Below are 7,344 nucleotides of genomic sequence, written 5' to 3' on the forward strand. Positions count from 1 at the left end.
GTCCTATATGTGTCTGTTTTGGCTACGATCTGTGTCTTAATGCGGTCCGTCTGTTATGGTGGCCAAGATGGCCCTTATGTTTATATTTGTACATATGACCGGCGATGTGCAATCCGCCGCTCCCTTCTGTTCTGATATGATATTGTGGTACGCGTGACCGCTTAAGACAAGTTTTGATTTAAACTATGTTTAAAACGGCTATTATGAAATTTGAGCTAAGTTTGGGTTTGATAACTGGATATGTGAATCGGTCTGGGTGCCCAACTAGGGTGCCAGTCACGGCCCACGGGGCTGGGTCGTGACCAAAGTGGTATCTGTCATGACCCAACCCCGTAGGCCGCGACTAGTGTCCGACGTGGACACTCAAACGTACTTACCGACAAAATCTTACTTATGTCTACAAATAATGAATCTCGTGCGTCTTAAATTACAAACATATCACTTAAACCATTATTTATGTCATAAAACATAGGCCAACCATATTGACGTAGCGAAGGAACAGACTGGCACAAATCAAACAAACGTCACTGACCAAACACGACCCATGACCCACAAACATGACTACAGGCCTCTAATACAGACAACAGAATCATATGACGGGACAGGGCCCCGCCGTACCCAAAAGAAAATATAAACACGAAACCATATACAACAAGAGTCCTGTACCAAAAGTAGGGGCTCCGGATCAAAGGAGCGCTCCAAATAGCAGACTGTGTACCCTAGGCTGGCGGATCACCACTAAAAGCGTTTGTACCTGCGGGCATGAAACGCAGCCCCCGAAGAAAGGGGGTCAGTACGCAATATGTACTGAGTATGTAAAGCATGGAATACAGAAATCAGAGCTATAATCGAAACAAGCGGTACAAGAATAAGTAATTAGTCACTTCTCAGGCCAAGGTCATACAGATCGTCACATATCATATAAACCACTATAACCTGTCAGACGGGTTACCAAGGGTACAGAGTTTCCAGATGCAGCTTATGCCTACCTAATTCATGTGTCAGACGGAAGGCAGGACATACAGAATGCTCAGATAACGCCATACACTAACAGGAATACGGGACTTGCCGAGTACTCAGACGATATGGTATGCCAATTGGAATAAAGGACATACAGAGTATCAGAACGCCGCAGCGTATCGAATCAGATGTTGCAGCCTGTGAATCATATGATGTTTACAAAGAGTGTGCCACCTCGAGCTCAGCCCAGTACAGTGGTCACACCATACATAATCGTATCGTATCAAATCATATCATATCGTATCATATCGGAATGCGCGTCTAAAAAGGGTATGCCACCTCGAGCTCAGCCCAGTACAGTGGTCATCCCATGCAGAAACTGCCCGTTTTCCCCGCTCGAGCTCTGCCCAGTACACGGGTCACGGATCAGTCTCGGGAGCTCGAGCTCCGGCCAGTACACTCCCAACGCGTCTGCCTGGTATCAAATCACGCAGCGCAGATACTGTCCGCTTTGGGGATCGAGCTCAGCCCAGACCACCCCTCACGGTTTTATTCCAGAACATTATAGGCAACTTAGGGAAATAGCGCACGACAGCATAGCTTGGTCCGACTCAGTGAATAGACACGCTAAGACTTGCACAAACGGAGTAGTGAGAAATCAGATACATATATTTTCAGACTCGATAGATACGAATACTTATTGACGTTTGAGGATTATAGACGTATTCCGGAACGATCAGAATTGATGTGTGAAATTTACGGATACTTTTACCACAGAATCGTCACGAACGTTTCAGAGCAGATTTCAATCGACGAATCAGTTCAAGGAATCAGACAGTAGTCATAGAGCATGTACATAACGTTTTAGACAACACGATGGAAGGTATCAACCCAAACATCTGGAGTCATCTTATGTGTCCAAACATTTATAAAACTAGTGAGAGTGATTGAACGTACTATCGGAATATTCGTAACGGATTACTCGACCAAAATATTTATGTCCGAATACTTTTATCAAAATAACTCTAGCGGAGTAATTGTATCGGAACACCTATGCTCGGATACTCATGTCAACAAAAGGGCATATGGTCGACTTGTCATAATTCGCGCGATCAATAACCGGCCCGGGGACCTGTGAGCGATATCACAATAATGGGCACGAGTTGAGTCATGAACGGCTAATTCAATTTATGAATCGGAATAGCTATAGGGCCCAATATGGTCATATGTCGGCCCGTTAGTCCAACTAGTCTGAACAAGTAGTCATTACTGGGTTTATTTCGCAAAAGTTCTCCCAAGATTATGTTTATATTTCAAAATGTAATTTAGAATGTCGAAATACTTTTTATAAGCTTGATAAAATCATAGGTTGACCCAGTAGTCAAAACAATTCGGATAATTAATCAAACGGGGTTCATTTCACCAAAAATATTTCCAAAATAGTCATTGTGGTTCAAATTATAGTTTAAGACATCATGGCGATCAAAAATATTATTTTATGATAGTTAAACTCATAAACGAACGTCCTTTGCTGTCGCTATACCAAAGTGAACCTTACAGGGCAAACAAAAGGATTTCGAACTTAGCGGGCCCACCTCGGGTCAAATCGAGGTGGTAGACATGAATCACGGACATTTGAGGTCTATGTGGTCATACATAAAGGTTTCGGAGTGATCCGACTACGTTCGCATAAGTTTCGGACATTTGGTTGCTTTCTAGCCAAAATAGGGTCTTTAAGCTTCAGTTGAATTGAATGAATAGTAGCCATTTTCTAATTCGGATTTCGAGGAGCAGAATTGCTCCCGGGGTTCCGATATCGACCTAGCATACTAAGACATGCCAAAAGAAGGAGTGGGTAGCCTAACATACCTTTTTATACGACTTACGTTAGCCCAAAACCTAAGTCCCATTTCGTCCAGAATCTGCAAATGGTCAAGGTTACCAATTAGGGATTTCAAAGCTTAAAATTCGCTTAACTTCATTTTTTGGCTACCGAAATTTCGGCAGCACCTCCCCTATAAATATAGCACCCCCGAGAATCATCTCGGCTCAAATAGTAGCAACAACAACCCAACAACATCAACAAAGTCAACAATCATTACAATATAGCACAATAGAAGGCAACTAGTTCTACTTTCCGACATAACGAAATAACGTTCATTCCGACTTCACACTTCCAAGCTAAGCTCCATATTTTCATATTCATCATTAATCAAGATCATCACTATATAGGTTAGAAGCATTCCATATCGTTTTCACAAAATATTCACACGATATACAAGATATACAATTTTCCACCAAGATCATATTTCATCCAAAACTTTTAATCTTTGGCATACATATTCATAACATGTTCCCATCTTCCAAATCCATCAATGGTCATCATAATTTGCATCCTAACAACTTCATTTTCATAATGTCGTAAGATCATACCTAAAGGACATAAGCTTCTACATTCCATTTCAATGCACACTTAGATCATCTTATCTTCATTTACATTGCAAGCATCACCACAACACAACTAACATGTTAAACAAAATTAATCCATTCCCATTTCAATGCCTATACCACACGGCCATTTTCCATTCTTCCAACTTCCATCCCATTCATAAAACATTCATTTTCAATATAGAATTTCACAACACCCACAACTAGAACATTACATAAAATCAACTCAACTTACCTATACCAACTACACATACACACGGCCACACATACATACACACAAATACCATGCAAACATCCATATTCTCATGAATTCTATCAATTTCTACATACTACAACATAGAAAAAGCCTTCATAACATACAAAGAACATGAAATTCTTACCTTTCTTCACAACTTCTCCACTTATCTAAGGTTGGAATTTTGTTCCAAAGAATGATTCTCTCCTTCTAACAATCATACCATGTTGAAGAGGGCCTTCAAATTAGTAGGAAAACATGAAGAAACAATTTTTTTGAAGAAGATTTCTTGATCTTCTTTTTCTCTCCTCTTGGCCGAATTCTCTTCTTTCTTGGCTTTCTCTCTTTCTCTTTTGTTTTATTTCTTGAAACTTCTAATGAAGTTGATAAGCATAGCCTCTTATTTATTTTGTCACATGAAATAATTAAATGGGCTTGGGCCATAAGTGTGTGGCCGGCCACCCCCTTAGACTTGGGCCTCTTGTTTGCATTTATTTTTTTGAGCCCAATCTCTTTTGGTTCATATTTCGTAATTTACGAAACTAATTTCCGAATTTACAGTTTTACCCTTAACCTTCCCCGATGTCTCCGCGTCAACACTTTTCATAACAACAACATATATGTCGAATGAAATCAAAATGTGGCCTTATTCCTTACAAGTCACAATTATTCCAAATTTTCCGAACACGCGAGAACACGGGATATAACAGTATCAGAGCGGTTTGTCCTCGGAATGTCTACAGGCCGTGTCTCGTAGAGTCTTGTTTATCGGTGTGTTGTGCACCACACCTATAAACAGGAGGCTACAGGGCATTTAGGGTGTTACCTTTCTTTGAAATCTTAGATCGTGCGATAGAGCTGCGCTATTAGGATGATTCTGATCTGATTCGTTATTATGTTTGCAGTGATGCCTCCGAAGTAGGCAACGGTGGCCCAGAAGGGCAAGGCAGGGATAGCAGGGACCAGTCAGGCACAGCGAGTTACACGAGCTCGTGTTTATGATTTGCCCGAGGTTGTGCCCCATTCAGAGGGGTCCGCTACACCACCACCGGTAGAGCCCGAAGCAGGTCCATCAGTAGCTCCAGGGGCCCGAGTACCTGCACCCGAGACTCCAGCTCCTCAGCCAGGGGCGGAGGACAGGACGCTGAGAGAGGCTGTGCAGTTGTTGACTACGTTGGTAGCGGGGCAGGCTCGCAGACGCGGGCGGAGAGATGATGATGATGATGACAGGCGTGACAGCCTGAGGGTTCGAGAGTTTCTATTATGTGCCCCCCCAGAGTTTTTCGGGTCTAAGCCCGACGAGGACCCCCACGACTTTATTCGGGGGATGCGACGCTCATTAGATTTGGTCAGGGCTTCAGAGACCGAGTCTGTCGAGCTGGCAGCGCACAGATTGCGGGATGTTGCTGCTAACTGGTACGAGTCCTGGTAGCTATCCAGGGGTGAGGGTGCCTCCCCAGCTACTTGGGATGAGTTCGTGGCTGCTTTTACCCGCCACTTTTTGCCCCAGAGTTACGGCGGGCGCGGGTTGACCGATTTTTGCATCTGCAGCAGAGGGGTCAGAGCGTTCGTGAGTATAATATGGAGTTTGATTCTTTGGCCCGGTATGCACCTGCCATAGTAGCAGATATGGCCGATCGGATGCACAGATATGTGATGGGGTTAGACCGCTACTTGATTGATGGTTGCATGGCAGTGGCATTATAGACAGACATGGATATCGCCCGACTACAGGCCTATGCTCTGGGTATGGAAGAACGACACAGGGCTGATTATTCTAGTAGAGATCTGGACAGGAGGCTGCCCAAGAGGGCCAGATCCGCAGGCTATTCTGGAGATTCCCGAGGCGGACAGCCTCAGCAGTAGCAGTCAGGCAGACATCTTCCTCCGTCAGGCCGGGGTACACAGTCAGCCGGCAGGAGATTTGACAGTGCAGGACAGTCTGGGGCCGGTCAGAGTTCCAGAGCGTCAGGTTCACAGGTAGCTAGAGGTCCCAGCAAGCCCAGACCACCCAGGCCCCGTTGTTCTCATTGCGGGAAATCACATCTAGGGAAGTGCTATCGAGTTACTGGAGCCTGTTTTTCATGCGGCGGTCAGGGCCATTTCATGCGAGATTGTCCGTTGGCGAGCGGTTCGGGTAGTGTAGCTCAGCCGATGGGATCAGCCGCTGGTTCATCATCTGCTCCATCAGTTGCGCACCCTGCGGGGCGAGGTATGCCAGCACCGGCGGGACGCGATCGAGGTCGTGGCAGCGCTTAAGGTTCTAGCGGTCCTTCGAACCGCATATATGCATTGGCCAGCCGCCAAGACCAGGAGGCTTCGCCGAATGTGGTCACAGGTACATTACTGGTTTCTCCCGATCGGTATATGCACTGATTGTTCCTGGTTCTACTTTATCATATATTTCCCTGATCGTTGCTAGTAAAATTGGGATAGTTTCTGAGCCTATAGAGCCATTTGAAGTGGCTACACCGGTTGGGGACTGTATTATAGCGAGGCAGGTATATAGGGATTGTTCTGTGACTATATATGATCGCTGCACTAAAGCTGATTTGGTAGAGTTAGATATGCTGGAATTCGATGTCATTATGGGCATGGACTGGTTAGCTTCCTGTTATGCTAATGTTGACTGCCAGAAAAAGGTAGTCCGTTTTCAGTTTCCAGGGGAACCAGTTATAGAGTGGTTCGGGTCTACATCATCGCCGAGGGGTAAGTTTATTTTGTACCTCAAGGCTAAGAAGATGATTCAGAAAGGTTATATCTACCATTTGGTTCGTGTGCACGATACTACAGCCGAGACACCTACTCTTCAGTCTGTTCCGGTTGTTAATGAATTCCCAGATGTGTTTCCAGATGAGCTTCCGGGTCTTCCGCCTGAACGGGAGATAGATTTCACTATAGAGTTGTTGCCGGATACGCAGCCTATATCTATTCCTCCGTACAGAATGGCACCGGCTGAATTGAAAGAATTGAAAGAGCAGCTGGAAGATCTGTTGGATAAAGGCTTTATCAGACCCAGCACATCACCCTGGGGAGCGCCGGTATTATTTGTAAGAAAGAAAGATGGGTCACTGCGAATGTGTATTGATTATCGGCAATTAAATAAGGTGACTATAAAGAATAAATATCCCCTCCCCGGATTGATGATTTGTTTGATCAGTTGCAGGGTTCCAAATATTTTTCAAAGATAGATTTGCGCTCGGGTTATCATCAAGTGCGAGCGCCAGAATCAGATATCCTGAAGACTGCTTTCAGGACCCGGTACGAGCATTATGAATTCAGAGTGATGTCTTTCGGGCTGACTAATGCTCCAGCGGTATTCATGGATCTGATGAATCGGGTATTTCGGCCTTTTCTGGATATGTTCGTGATTGTGTTTATCGATGATATTTTGATTTATTCACGACAGAGAAGCATTCAGATCATTTGAAAACAGTACTTGGCATTCTTCGGCAACAAAAGTTATATGCTAAATTTTCCAAATTTGAATTCTGGTTAACGTCTGTGGCATTCTTGGGGCATATTGTCAGAGTAGATGGTATTCGGGTCGATACGCAGAAGATTGAAGTTGTACAGAATTGCCCCAGGCCTACTACACCGACAGAGGTACGCAATTTTCTGGGGCTAGCCGGATATTATCGACGGTTCGTGGAGAATTTTTCTTCTATAGCAGCACCACTGACGAAGCTTACTCAGAAAGC

The sequence above is a fragment of the Lycium barbarum genome, chromosome 1 (assembly GCF_019175385.1).
Source record: "Lycium barbarum isolate Lr01 chromosome 1, ASM1917538v2, whole genome shotgun sequence".
In the NCBI taxonomy this organism is placed as follows: Eukaryota; Viridiplantae; Streptophyta; class Magnoliopsida; order Solanales; family Solanaceae; genus Lycium; species Lycium barbarum.